Here is a 14,643-nt window from a genome sequence, read left to right on the forward strand (position 1 = left end):
TAAATGTACATATCTTATGACTCATTAATTCTGCTTCTTGCTATCTTGGTAGAGATTCACATGTGAGGATCCTGCATAATGATATTCAGACCACCACTTTTAATAGTAAAAAATTTGAATCAATAAGGGAAATGGATAATTAACTCTTCATACAGTGGGATATAGCAGCTAGAGTGAATAAACTAATACAGCAGTAGTTAGTGTATTCACATTTTTTAAAATTATTGTTGTTCAATTACAGTTGTCTGCATTTTCTCCTCCCCACCCCAGCCAGACCCACCTCCCTCCCTTGCTTCCACCCTCCCCCTTGGTTTTGTCCATGTATCCTTTATAGGAGTTCCTGAAAAGTCTTCTCTCCACTTTCCCCTCCCCCCTCCCCTCTGGCTATTACTAGATTGTCCTTTTTTTTTTTTTTTTTTGGATTTTATTTCTTTATCTTTAGAGGGGAAGGGAAAGAGAAATATCAATGTATGGTTGCCTCCTGTGTGCCCCACGCTGGGAACTGGCCTGCAACCCAGGCATGTACCCTGACTGGAATCAAACTGCTATCCTTTGGTTCGCAAGCCCATGCTCAATCCACTGAGCTACGCCAGCCAGGGCTTAGATTGTTCTTAATGTCAGTGACTCTGGTTATATTTTGTTTGCTTTTTTCTTTTGTTGATTATGGTCCAGTTAAAGGTGAGATCATATGGTATTTGTCCCTCACCACCTGGCTTATTTCACTTAGCATAATGCTCTCCAGTTCCATCCATGCTGTTGCAAAGGGTATAAGCTCCTCCTTTCTCTCTGCTGTATAGAATTCCATTGTGTAAATGTACCATAATTTTTTCATCCGCTCATTTATTGATGGTCAATTAGGTTGCTTCTAGCACTTTGCTATTGTAAATTGTGTTGCTATGAACATGTGGGATGCATAGATTCTTTTGGATTGGTATTTCACAGTTCGTGGGGTATAATCCCAGCAGTGGAATTGCTGGGTCCAAAGGCAGTTCCATTTTTAGTTTTCCGAGGAAATTCCATACTGTTTTCCACAGTGGTTGCACCAGTCTGCATTCCCACCAACAGTGCACTAGGGTTCCCTTTTCTCCCCATCCTCTCCAACACTTGCTGGTTTGTTTATAATGGCCATTCTGACTGGTGTGAGGTGGTATCTCGTTGTGGTTTTAATTTGCATCTTTCTGATGGCTAGTGATGCTGAGCATCTTTCCATATGTCTCTGGGCCCTCTGTATGTCCTCCTTGGAAAAGTGTCCGTTCAAATCTTTTGCCCACTTCTTAATTGGGTTTTTTGTCTTGCTAGAGTGGAGTCAGTGAGTTCTTTACATATTTTGGAGATCAAAACCCTTGTCCGAAGTGTCATTGGCAAATATGTTTTTCCATATAGTTGGTTCTCTCTTCATTTTAATGCTGTTTTCTTTAGCCATGAAGAAGCTTTTTAATTTGATTAGTTCCCATTTGTTTATTCTTTCCTTTATGTTCCTTGCTTTAGGGGACACATCAGTGAAGGTGTTGCTGCATGAAATGTCTGAGATTTCACTGCTGATGTTTTCCTCTAGGACTTTAATCATGTCAAAGCTTACATTTAAATTTTTTACCCATCTTGAATTTATTTTGGGGTATGTGTAAGTTGATGATCAAGTTTCTTTTTTTTGCATGTAGCTGTCCAGATCTCCCAACACCATTTCTTGAAGAGACTATCTTTACTCCGTTTTATGCTTCTTCCTCCTTTGTTGAATATTAATTGACCGTAGAGACTTGGGTTTATTTCTGGGCTATCTGTTCTGTTCCATTAGTCTAAGTGTCTGTTTTTATGCCAGCACCAGACTGTTTTGATTAGAGTGGCCTTGTAATACATTTTGATACCAGGTATTATGATCCCTCTTCTTTGTTCTTCTTTCTCAAAATTGCTGCAGCTATTCAGGGTCGTTTATGGTTCCATGTAAGTTTTTGAAGTGTTTGTTTTATATCTGTGAAATATGCCATTGGTACTTTAATAGGGACTGCATTAAATCTATAAATTGCTTTGGGTAGTATGGCCATTTTGATGATGTTAATTCTTACAGTCCATGAGCATGGTACATGTTTCCATTTGTTTTTGTCTTCCGTAATTCCTTTCTCCAGTGTTGTATAGTTTTGAGACTTCTACAGCATTCCGAGTACAGGTCTTTTACCTCCTTGGTTAGGTTTATTCCTAGGTACTTTATTTTTCTTGTTGCTATATCAAATGGGATAATTTTTCTGATTTTTGTTTCTGACATTTCCTTGTTAGTGTACAAAAATGCCCTTGATTTTTGAATACTGACTTTGACTCTTGCTGTTTTGCCAAATTCATTTATTAGGTGAAGCAGTTTTTTGGTGGAGTCTACAGGATTTTCTATGTACACTATCATGTCATCTGCAAACAATAACAGTTTTACTTCCTCCTTTCCAATTTGGATGCCTTTTAGTTCTTTTTCTTGTCTGATGGCTGTGGCTAGGACTTCCAGTACTATGTTGAAAAGGAGTGGTGAAAGTGGGCATCCTTGTCTTGTTCCTCATCTTAGTGGGAAAGCTCTAAGTTTTTATGTTGCCTGTAGGTCTCTCATATACGGCCTTATTCTGTTGAGGAATGCTCCCTCTCAACAGAACACTTTGCTAAAACACTTTGCTAAGTGTTTTTATCATAAATGGGTGCTGTACCTTATCAAATGCTTTTTCTGCATCTTGATATGATCATGTGATTTTTGTCTTTGCTTTTGTTTATGTGATGTATTAAATTTACTGATTTGTGAGTATCATACCATCCTTGCATCCCTGGAATGAATCCCACTTGGTCATGGTGTATGATCTTTTTAACATTGCTGGAGGCAGTTAGCCATTATTTTGTTGAGGATTTTACCATCTATGCTCATCAGCGATATTGGCCTGAAGTTTTCTTTCTTTGTTATGTCTTTATCTGGTTTTGGGATTAGGATGATGCTGGCTTCATAAAAAGAGTTTGGGAGTCTTCCATCTTCTTGAATTTTTTGGAATAATCTGTAGAGGATGGGGGTTAGCTCTCCCTTAAATGCTTTGTAAAATTTTCCCGTGAAAATTTTCCTGTGAAACCGTGTCTGGTCTAGGGTTTTTGTGTATCAGAAGCTTTTTGATTACTGTTTCAATTTTATCAGGTGTTATTGGTCTGTTCAGGCTTTCTCCTCCTTCTTCATTGAGTTTTGGAAGATTATATTTTTCTAGAAAGTTGTCCATTTCCCCTAGATTTTCAAACTTCTTGGCATATAGTTCTTTGTAGTAATTTCTTAAAATCCTTTGTATTTCTGTGGATCAGTTGTAATCTGTCCTCTTTCTATTCTGATTGTGTTTATTTGAGTCCTCTCTTATTTTCTTGATGAGCCTGCTTAAAGGCTGTCAATTTTGTTTATCTTTTCAAAGAACCATGTCCAGGATTTATTGATCCTTAGAATTGTGCTTTTAGTCTGTATGTCATTTAACTCTGCTCTGATCTTGGTTATTTCCTTCCTTCTACTTACCCTGGGCTGTCTTTGTTGTTCCTCAAGTTGCAGTAGGTATAGGGTTAGGTCGTTTATTTGAAATGTTTCTCTCTTTTTTAGGTTGGCCTGTATCACTATGTACTGCCCCCTCAGGACTGCCTTCTCTATGTCCCATAAGTTTTGGATTGTTGTGAGTTCATTTTCATTTGTTTCCAGAACCTTTTTGATTTCTTCCCTAATTTCATTTTTGACCCATTCATTGTTTAATACCATGCTGTTCAGTCTCCATGAGTTTGAGTGTTTGAGGGTTATTTCCTTGAGGTTGGTTTCTAGTTTCAGTCTCTTGTAGTCACAGAAAATGCTTGATATGGTTTCAATTTTCTTGAATTTGTTGAGGCTTGTTTTATGTCCTATCATGTGAGCTGTCTTTGAACGTGTTCCATGTGCATTTGAAAAGAATATATATTTTGCTCCTTTGAGATGAAAGGCTGTATTTATATATGAGTTAAGTCCATTTCATCTAGGACATTGTTCAACGCCATAATATCTTTGTTGATGTTTTGTTTGGAAGATCTGTTCATTTTTTGACAGTGGGGGTGTTAAAATTTTCTGCTATAATTGTGTTGCTGTCAGTATCTTTCTTGAAGTCCTCCAAGGTTTCATGTATTTCGGTGCTCTTATGTTGAGTGCATATATATTTACAATGTTGATGTCCTCTTCCTTTGAGTTTTATAAAGTGACCTTCTGGGTCTCTTTCTATGGCTTTTTTTTTTTTAGTCTATTTTGTCCGATATGAGTATTGCTACCCCAGCTTTTTTTTTTCCCTGTCCATTTGCTTGGATTATTCGTTTCCAGCCCTTTACTTTCCATCTGTGTAGGTCTTTTGTCCTGAGGTGGGTCTCTTATAGGCAGCCTATGTGTGGGTCATGTTTTCTTACCCATTCAGCTATTCTGTGTCTTTCGGTTGGGGCATTTAATCCACTTACGTTTAAGGTTATTATTATTCATTGTCATTTTTTAGTACCTGTGTTCCTCTCTCTTTCACTGTTCTTCTTCCTGTTCGTAAAGCAAACCCTTTAGCATCTCTTACAGAGCTGGTTTGGTGTTTGGTGGAGATGTATTCTTTTAGACTTCTTTTATCTGAGAAACTCCTTATTTGGCCTTCCATTTTAATTGAGAGCCTTACTGGGTAAAGTAGTCTTGGTCGTAGATCTCTGGTTCTCGTTACTTGGAATATTTCTTGCCATTCTCTTATGGCTTGGAGCATTTCCATTGAGAAATCAGCTGCTAGCTTTATCGGGGCTCCCTTGTATGTTATTTCCAGTTTCTCCCTTGCTGCCTTTAAGATTCTTTCTTTAGCTTGGAATTTTGCCATTTTAACTATTATATGTCTTGAAGTGGGCCTTTTTGGTTTCCTCTTGATTGGGACTCTCTGTGTTTCCTGGATTTGTGTGAGTTTTTCTCTCATCACATTAGGGAAGTTTTCCATCATTACTTTTTCAAACAGGTTTACTATTTCTTGCTCTTCTTCTCCTTCTGGGGTATCCCTATTATACTGATATTATTATGTTTCATGTTATCCTGCATTTCCCTTAACCCCTCTTCATTCCTTCTGAGCCTCTTTTTCTTTTCTTGCTTATTCTGGGTGTTGTTTTTTACCTTATCCTCCAGCTCATTGATCCGATCCTCTGCTTCATGGAGCCTACTTTTGATTCCTTCTACTATGTTCTTCAGTTCAGAAATTGTATTCTTCATTGCCTCTTGTTGATAGTTTCTTTTTTCTTTTTCATGTTGACATAGTTTGCAGTGAGTTCATTGTAGTTTCCCTATAGCTTTTGGTAATTGTGAGCTCACTGAGCTTCCTTATAACCTTTGCTTTGAACTCGATATCTGATAGTTGACGTGTCTCTATTTCATTTAGCATTCTTTCTGAGGCTTCCTCCTTTCCTTTTATTTGTGGATTGTTTTTTTATCTTCACATTGTTTGTGAGACTCTTCTTGTTAGCTGCTGCTTTTTAAATTGATCTGTTCTGACTTCCTGGGTTTATGGTGTGAACTTCTGTGTAGAAAACCTGTGGGATTCATTGGTGCAGTCTCCTTAATCTCTAGAGCTTCTCATCTTGGTCTGTCGTTTATGATGGCCCTCTGTATGTCTTTGTGTTTTGATTTTTGGTGGGTCCTCTGTATGTAATTTTTTTCACCACGTCTTGTATTGCTATTGTGCAGCTGTGGACAGGTTGTATTGAAGCTGGTTCTTCCATTTGTACGAAGTTTTGAGGCTTCTCTCCTCCTCTTGTTCATTTGTTTGTTCTGGGTAAGTTCTCCACCATTTAGTTGTATTTCCAAATCAGTCCTGGGTTGAAATTAGCGTGGCTTCCACTCCCTCCTTCACCTTTTTTTGTTGTTATCTGTTGGTGGTTCCTTTGTTGGTGGGTTTCCTCTTCCAGCAGGTATCCTGGTGTTCACAGCTTCCACCTACTCATCTGATTTTTCAATGTCCTCTATAATTTTTGATCTCCAATCTTCATATATGCTAGGATATTGTTAGCTGTTCACTCTGTTCCTCAGAAGATGTGCTAGGTGTTTCACCCGTGCACAGGGGGACGTGGACTCGGCTCCCACCCAGCTCACCACCATCTTACAAAATTTCATATCCATATTAATAAATCTCAAAATTATAATAAATGAATGAAGTTACAAAGAATATATGCAATATGATACTATTTAGGTAAACTGTAACATAAGGCAGTCTATATAGTTTATACTTTATTTAGAAACATAAAAACATGCATGGAAATGATACATCTACTTGAGGAGTATGTACAGCCAATATCAAGTGTTTTCCTATGGGAAGAGAAGAAAGGAAATTATAGCTTTAGTTTGATTTGTAATGTATTTTTTAATTTATTAAAAATTCAAAAACCACACCCTCAGACTCACTTCAAATTACTGGTAAATTAAAAGTAACCAAGAAATCACAGCAGTCTATGTCTCATGCAAACCTTGTGGAGAAGAAAATACCTGCAAGTTCCACAAAGTAGAAATATTACAAATAATACTCAGATTACAATGCAATAAAAGCTATAAATTATTAGAAAATTAAAAATAAAAAGGCCCAGACAACTGGAAATTTTATTAATTTTTTCATTTTTTATTTTTACTTTATTTTAAAGACAGGGGCAGGAGGAGGAAGAGAAACATAGATGTAAGGTAGAAACATCGAGTGTTTGCATTCTGCCTTCTGCAAGTGCCCTGAAGCTAGCAGAGCACAGAGCCTGCAACCTAGGCATGTGCCCTGACCTAGAGTCAAATCAGTGACCTTTTGGATTAGAGACAACATCCAACCGACTGAGCCACACCAGCCAGAACAGATAACTGGAATTTTCCAAACAAAAAATGAACGAAAATAAACCAAATCCCAGGTCACATAGTATAAATAAAAGCAGAAATTCTGAAAACAATAGATAAAAATAAGTGAAACCAAGTCTGGTTTGTCTACATGATCAAAATTATTGATAAACTTTTAAACAGCCACAAATTACCAATATCAGGAATGGAAAAGAAATCTACAAATATTAGAAGAAAAAACATCAGAGGATATTGGAAACAACTTTTACTACCAAATGAACAATTTAGACAAAATGGATAAAATCCTAGAAAGAAAACTCCTTAAACTCACTCAAGTAGAAATAGATTATATAAATAGCCCTATATCTATTAAAGATAGTAATTTTTATTTAAAAACCTTCCCACAAAGAAAACTCCATCCCTGATTGCTTCACTAATAAATTCTACCAAACATTTAAGGAAGAAATAATACCCATTTTCTGTCATAAAATAGAAAAAGTAGGAATACTTCCCAAAACTTTTTGAGGGTCCAGCATTGCCTAGATTTCAAAACCTGACAACGCATTACAAAAAACTGCAGTTTGATATCCTTCATGCATATAAATGCAGAAATTCTAAAAATAATTTTAGCAAATTGCTTCTAACAATATATAGAAAAGATGAAATGTCATAACCAAGTAGTGTTTACCCAAAGAATTCAAGGTAAATTTTAAATATTACAAAATCAGAGATTTCCAAAATGGCAGCCTAGGTAAACACACCTCACATCCTCCCACAACCACATCAAAATTATAGCTATAGACAATCACCACTCAAAACCATCAAATTGAGCTGAATGGAAGTCCTAAAACTACAAATTTAAAGAAGAAACCACATCCATCCAGACTGGTAGGAAGGGTAGAAACATGGAATGGGCGAGGGACCACCAAACCCATATGTGGTAAATAAAAATAGGGAAAGATATCTCAGGGGTGAAGCATCCCAGCCCTGGGTTCCAGTGCCAAGAGGATAGGTCCCTATAACATCTGGCTGTAAAAACCTGAAGGGATTGAGTTGGTAGAAGAAACATGTGAAATCCTGCACAGTGCCATTTAAAGGGCCCATGCAAGGACTTGGACTCATTCCCTCTGAACTCCAGCACCAGGGCAGCAGCTTGAAAGACACCGGTGGCACACAGGGAGGAACTAACATGTCTGGTCTCAGGGCAAGAACTGGGGAACAGCTTTCCCCCAGGCCAAACTGCTGGCAGAGGCCATTGTTCCTATTCTGAGGCCTCCCCTGAGAGAACCACAGAGCAGTGGGCGCCATATCTGAGACTCCATCAACCTGGCTCCCACTGTATGCCCTGCACTAGTGATTCCCTAATGTTCTGCCCCCACCCAATTTATGGACGCACCCAAGCTGTTAACAATGGCTTTTCCATACAAATGGCTTGTCTTGGCTCATGCTTCAGATCTTAATCCTACTGAGAGGCTGCTTATACTGTCTGCACTTGTTCAGATCCTTTTTTCTCTTTCTTCTGATTGGTTGGGGTTTTTTTGTTTTTTTGCTTCCTTATGTTCCAGATTATTGAATTTGATTCTCAGCTACATCCACTCTACTGTGGTTTCCTTGTAATTGTTCTTTATTTCAATTAGTGTGTCATTTGTTTCTGACTTACCTGTTTTATGCTGCTGAGGTCCTCACTAAGTTCCTTGAGCACCCTTATAACCAGTGGGGTTTTTTTTTAAGATTATTTTTATTCATTTTTAGGGAGGGGAAGGGAGGAAGAAAGGGAGGGAAAGAAACATCAATGTGTGGTTGCCTCTCATCCGCTCCCTACTGGGGACCTGGCCTGCAACCCAGGCATGTGCCCTAGACTGGAAGTCAGTCTGGCGACCCTTTGATTCACAGGCTGGCTCTGTCAACTGAACCACACCAGCCAGGGCATAACCAGTGTTTTGAACTCTGCATCTGATAGATTGCTTATCTCCATTTCATTTAGCTCTTTTTCTGGAGTTTTGATCTGTTCTTTCATTTGGGCCATATTTCTTTGCCATTTTGTTTTTAAACTTCCCTGTGTTTGTTCCTATGTATTAGGTAGAGCTGCTTTGACTCCTTGTATTAGTTGTGTGGGCTAAGTAGTAGGTGTCCTTTGGGTCCAGTGGCACAGCCTCCTCTATCACCCAAGCTGGTTCTCCAGATACGCCCTTTGTGTGGTCTGAGTACACCATTCTCTTGTAGTGGAGCCTTGGTTGCTGTTGGCAGATCAATGAGAGGGATTGACCCAGGCCAGATAGCTACAAGGTTGGCTCTGACCACTAATCACCAGCCTGTGCCATCCATGGAGAATCAGCTGTGCAGGAGCAGGGTGGTGGTACTCCAGTGTGGCCTGCAGTTGTCCCTTGGGTGTACTGGCCCTGGGGTTTCCCCAGTGATACAGGCCAAGGTCAGCTCCCATCTGTGTTTTGCATGGGACAACCCTTTCTGAGCTATAAAGCAATCTGAGGCTAGTACTTGTGCTGGGCTTGGAGATTCCCAGGTAAAGCCAAGCTGTGAATCTAGGCTGGCTGCTACTAGTGCTGGGCTTGGGTTCACCTCTGCTCACCAGCTGTTGCTTACTTGAGAGGATTTAGTAAGTTGTGAAGCATGAGCCAAGACTAGTCATTCATACAGAAATGTCATTTGAATGAGCCTGTACATTAGGTGGGGCAGAGTCTCTGGGGATCTCCAGGGTGGGTCTAACAGTGTTAACCAGGTTGATAGAATCTCAGATATGTCATCAACTTACCTGTTGTGTCGGGGGAGGGTCTAGAAAAAAGACAGTGGCTTCTGCTTGCCAGACACTTCAGTCTCTCCCCATATATCACTGGTGCCTTTCAAGCTGCTACCCCAATGCTGGAGCACAGAGGAAGTGAGTCTGAGTAGGTGAGTTCATCTGTGGATTAAGGGGTACTGCTGGGGGCTCCAGAAGTTTCTTACACCAACTCAATCCCCGCTGGTTTTTGCAGTCAGAATTTATGGGGGCTTTTCTTCATGTCACTGGAACCCTGGGTTGGGAGGGGTGGGGATTGTGTGGGGCTGGGACTTCTCCTGAGATATCAGTCCATAATTTTTATCCACCACACATGGGTAGGGACCAGCCCTTCCTTGCCTGTGCCTCTCATACCAGTCTGGATGGATGTGTTTTCTTTAATTCTGTAATTGTCAGGCACCCATTCAACTCGATTTCTGCTAGTTCTAAGTGATGGTTGTTCTACATTTTAGTTGTGATTTTGCTGTGGTTGTAGGAAGAAGTGAGCCATGTCTGCCTATGCCACCATCTTGACCAGAATTCCAGGAAGAGATAGTCTTTTAACATAAGGTGCTGGAATAATTGACTAACTATACCTCATACCATATAAAGAATTAACTCAAAATAGGTAAAAGATGTCAAGCCTAAAACTATAAGCCTTTTAGAAGAAAAAGTGGGGAAAAATCTTCATGACTTTGGGTTTGGCAAAGATTTCTAAGATAATATGCCAAAAATACAATCCATAAAAGAAAAAGAATGATTAATTAGACTGCATCCAAAATAAAACTTTTGCTCTTAAAAAAACTCTATATCTAGAAAGTATTTTTAAATTATAACACATATATCTGGATACACGTTCTGGATGTGTATCCAGAATGTGTAAAGAACTCTTACAACACAATAATAAAGACTAATAATGCAATTTAAAAATGGGCAAAGGCCCCTGACTAGTGGGCTCAGTGGATTGAGCATTTTCTCCCAAATCAGTTCAGTTTCCAGTCAGGGCACATGCCTGAGTTCTGGGTCAGGTCCTGGTTGCGGCATGCAAGAGGCAACCAATTGATTTTTCTCTTTCTCCCACCCTTCCCCTCTCTCTAAAAATAAATAAAATCTTTTTAAAAAATGAAAATGAGCAAAGGATTTGGAAAGACATTTCTCAAGAAGTACACAGGTGGCCAGTAAACATAACAGTCATTAGGGAAATATGAATTGAAATCATAATGAAGTACATGCTACTACACATCTATTAGAATGGCTATATTTTTTAAAACTGACCATTACTAAGTTTGACAAAGATATGGAGCAGTTGAAACTGTCATACTCTGCTGGGTGGGAATGTAAAATTATACACCCATTTGAAAAAAAAGTTTAAATGTGCACTTCTAGGTATTTACCCAGGAGAAAAGAAGCACATATTCATACAAAGACTTGTATGTGATTTTTCATAGCAGCTCTGTTTGTAATGGACAAAAACTGAAAACAGCCTAAATGTCCCTCAACTATCAAATGAAGAAAGTGTGGTATATACCATGTAATGGGGTAGTACTCAGCAATAAACAGAACTAAACTATGGATATATATACTCAGTGATGTGGATGAATCCCAAAACAGTTACACTGAGTAAAGGACATAGAATATATAATTGAATAATTTTACTTATATAAAATTCTAGAAATTTCACACTAACCTATAGTAACAGAAAGCAGACTACCAGTTGCTTGGGGAGGAATGAGAGAATACAAAGAGGTGTAAAAAAACTTTTGGTGGTGAATGATACGGTTATTATCTTGATTGTATTGATGATGTCAGGATGTTGACAGATGTCAAAACTTACCAAATTGTATACAGTCATACCTCAGGGGTATTGGAGGTTTGGTTTCATTTCACAACAATAAATACTTAAGTAAAGCAAGTCACATGAAATGTTTGGTTTCCCAGTGCATATAAAAATTATGTTTATGTCTACTGTCTATTGAGTGTGCAATAGTATTATGTTTAAAAATGTACATACCTTAATTTAAAAATTCCTTATTTATTGCTAAAATATGTTAGTCATCATCTGAGCCTTCAGCAAGTTGTAATCTTTCAGCTGGTGGGGGCTGTTGCCTTAATCTTAATGAAAACACATTATCTGCAAAGTGTAATAAAACATAACACAATAATATGAGGTATGCCTGTACTTTAAATACATGCAGTTTATTGTAGGTCAGTGATGCCTTAATCAAACTTTAAAAAAAAGCTGACAGTCCTCCTGGTACTCTGGGGGAAATGTGAACTTACACATTGAATTTCATATTTTTTCTGACCTACTTAAATTTTTAATAATGCACTGTATTATTTTTGTCACAAAAATAATAAGTTTTTTAAAAGAAATTTATAAGATAGGAAATCAAAAAACAGAAGATCTAAAAAATATTAACACAATAGACAAACTACTAGCTAACCTGATTTTTTTAAGTAAAATTACAAGTAATAGAAATAGGAAATGAGAAGGGGTATAACCATTGACATATTATGAAATCATAAAAGACTACTTTTGAGTGTCTTTATATAAATAAATTTTAAAACTTTGTTGAAAAGAAAATTTTTTTGAGATAGATAATTTTCTTAAAGAATCCAAAACTGAACCATTAGAAAATTTTAGAGGCATACAGCAAGTTATCAAGGAACTACCCCTAAAAAAGCACCATATTCGGATGGCTTTGGAGGGTGAATTCTTCCAAATCTGCAAAGGTCATATTGTCCAAAAGCTCTATAAACTGTTCAAGAACGTTCTTTTTGATGAAGCTAGTAAAATACTGATATCTAAACATGATGAGCACTGGAAAATAATAGATATTACTTACAAATTTTAATGGAAAACTGTTAAATATTCTAGCAAACAGAATTCAAAACCACGTTGGAAAAGTAATGTACCATAACCAAATGGAATTAAAGGATTTTAAAGTCAGCTCAGTATTAGGAAATCCATTAATATAATCTACCACATTAATGTATCCTAAGACACAGATCATACATCTGTAGATACCAAAAAAGTTGTGGTAGGATTTAATGCCTTTTCTGGTGGAAAAAAATACCCTCAAATTTTAGATATGCGTGTTATTTTTTAAGAAGAAGAGATTGAGATGGATGGATACATAGATACTCTTAGTTTTAAATCTTAAATGGGAGAAATGAAAAGCAATTCCATTATGATGAGGAATTAGGCAAATATGTGGCATTATCTCCACTACTACTTGATATATTCATTGTGTACAAGATATTAATGCTTTAGACAAGAGAAGTCAATTGGAAACATAAGAACTGTAATAGAGGTAAAACTATTTTTAGATAATATGGTATACCTAAGAAACCATACAATAATTATAAAGTTTGTTTTCTAAAATAAATTTATAAAATTAAAATATAAAATGAAAAACAAAGCAATATATAAAATTAATATGCAGAAATTAATAGCTTTTATTTACCTGAAAAATAACCAGTTAGAAGATACTGACAATAAAAAGCCTCTTTAAAATATAAGAAGCAGAATGTAAAATAGTATACTTAATGAAAGATGCAAACTTACATGAGGAAATCTATAAAACACTCCTGAAAGACAGAATATTAGACTTGAACAACAGAAAGGACATCCCTTGTCCTTAACTAAGATAACTTAATATTGTAAAGCTGTCATTTCTCTCTAAGCTAATTTTTGTATGTATATGAACACAACCCCAATAAAAATACCTACCAGCTTTTTTATGGGGCTTGACAACTGAAATTGTAGTTATATGAGAAGCAAGAGCAACACAAAATAGCTGCAAAGAGTTCAAGTCCTACCAGATATTAAAGCATACCATAAAATGTTAATTAAAACAGTATGGTACTGGCATATGAATGGACAAGCAGACCAATAGAATGGAAGAGAAAATCCAGAAAAGATCTAATGCTTACAAAAATACAATATATAATTAAAGGGGCAATCTCAAATCACTGAGGCTTTTAATAAAAGACTTTTTGATAGTGTTGGGACAACTGGAAAAAAATGGTTTAATTGGTTGATTAAAACAATATTTTACACCATACACACATAAAAAAATGGCTCCGATACAATTGAAGGAAAATATCACCTGGTCATAGCACAAGTTTTGAACCATGAATTAAAAAATTCAGATGCACTAAAAGACTGATAAATTTGACCCCATTAAAACTAAAAAAGATTTTGGCCAGAAAAACTTCCAAAAACTGTTGGAGAACACTATTACCAAGGTCAGAAAACAACTGGCAGAGCCCTAGTTGGGTGACTCATTTGGTGGAACATCATCCTTTACCTGAAAAGATTGCAGGTTCAATTCCTAGTCAGGGCAGATGCCTAGTTTGTAGGTCAATCCTTGGTTGAGGCACATACGGGAGGCAACCAATAGATGTTTCTCACAATGATATGTCTCTTCCTCTCTTCCTTTCTCTAAAAATTAATAAACATATCCTCAGGTGAGGATTGAAGATAAAATCTGACAAAAAATTTCCAAGCAGAGGGCTAATATTCTAAATATATAAACAACTTTAAAATTAAATTTAGGAAATAGAGACAAAAATATAATAGAAAAAAGGTACAAAAGGTTAATTTACAATTCATGTGAAAATAAGATATAGAATAAGTCAGAAATTAATGAGATTGATTACCTACAGAGGGAGGGGTGGAAAGGATGGGAGATTGGGAATGAGACAGAAGGGATGGAAATGTGACATTTCTCCAAGTACACATTTTTATACAATTATGACTTTTAGAACTATGTTAACATTTTATATATTTAGAAAAACTAAAAACAAGGGAAGATAGTGGAAATGCAAAACAATATACAAATAGGAACTAGATAAACTAGATTTCAAATAACTGCATTAAAGAGGGAAAGGAAAGGGAGAAGAGTGTTAATCCCAATAATCCTGAACCATGGCTAAATACAAAAAGATCTGTAAACAAATAACTAGTACTTTTGATTTTCAGAGTTGTATAAGCTAACAGTTGTAAAACTAATGTATATTCTAGAGTTGAGCAAATTAATATGTTGAC

The 14,643-nt window shown here is 36.8% G+C and overlaps 1 protein-coding gene across 9 annotated transcripts in view; it reads left to right on the forward strand.

Moving 5' to 3' along the window:
* DLG1 (discs large MAGUK scaffold protein 1) overlaps positions 1–14,643 on the forward strand; it is a 306,240-nt gene that overhangs the window by 271,125 nt on the left and 20,472 nt on the right. The window lies entirely within an intron of this gene.

The sequence above is a fragment of the Artibeus jamaicensis genome, unplaced genomic scaffold, assembly GCF_021234435.1.
Source record: "Artibeus jamaicensis isolate MK-2021 breed Jamaican fruit bat unplaced genomic scaffold, CSHL_Jam_final contig_793, whole genome shotgun sequence".
Lineage (NCBI taxonomy): Eukaryota > Metazoa > Chordata > Mammalia > Chiroptera > Phyllostomidae > Artibeus > Artibeus jamaicensis.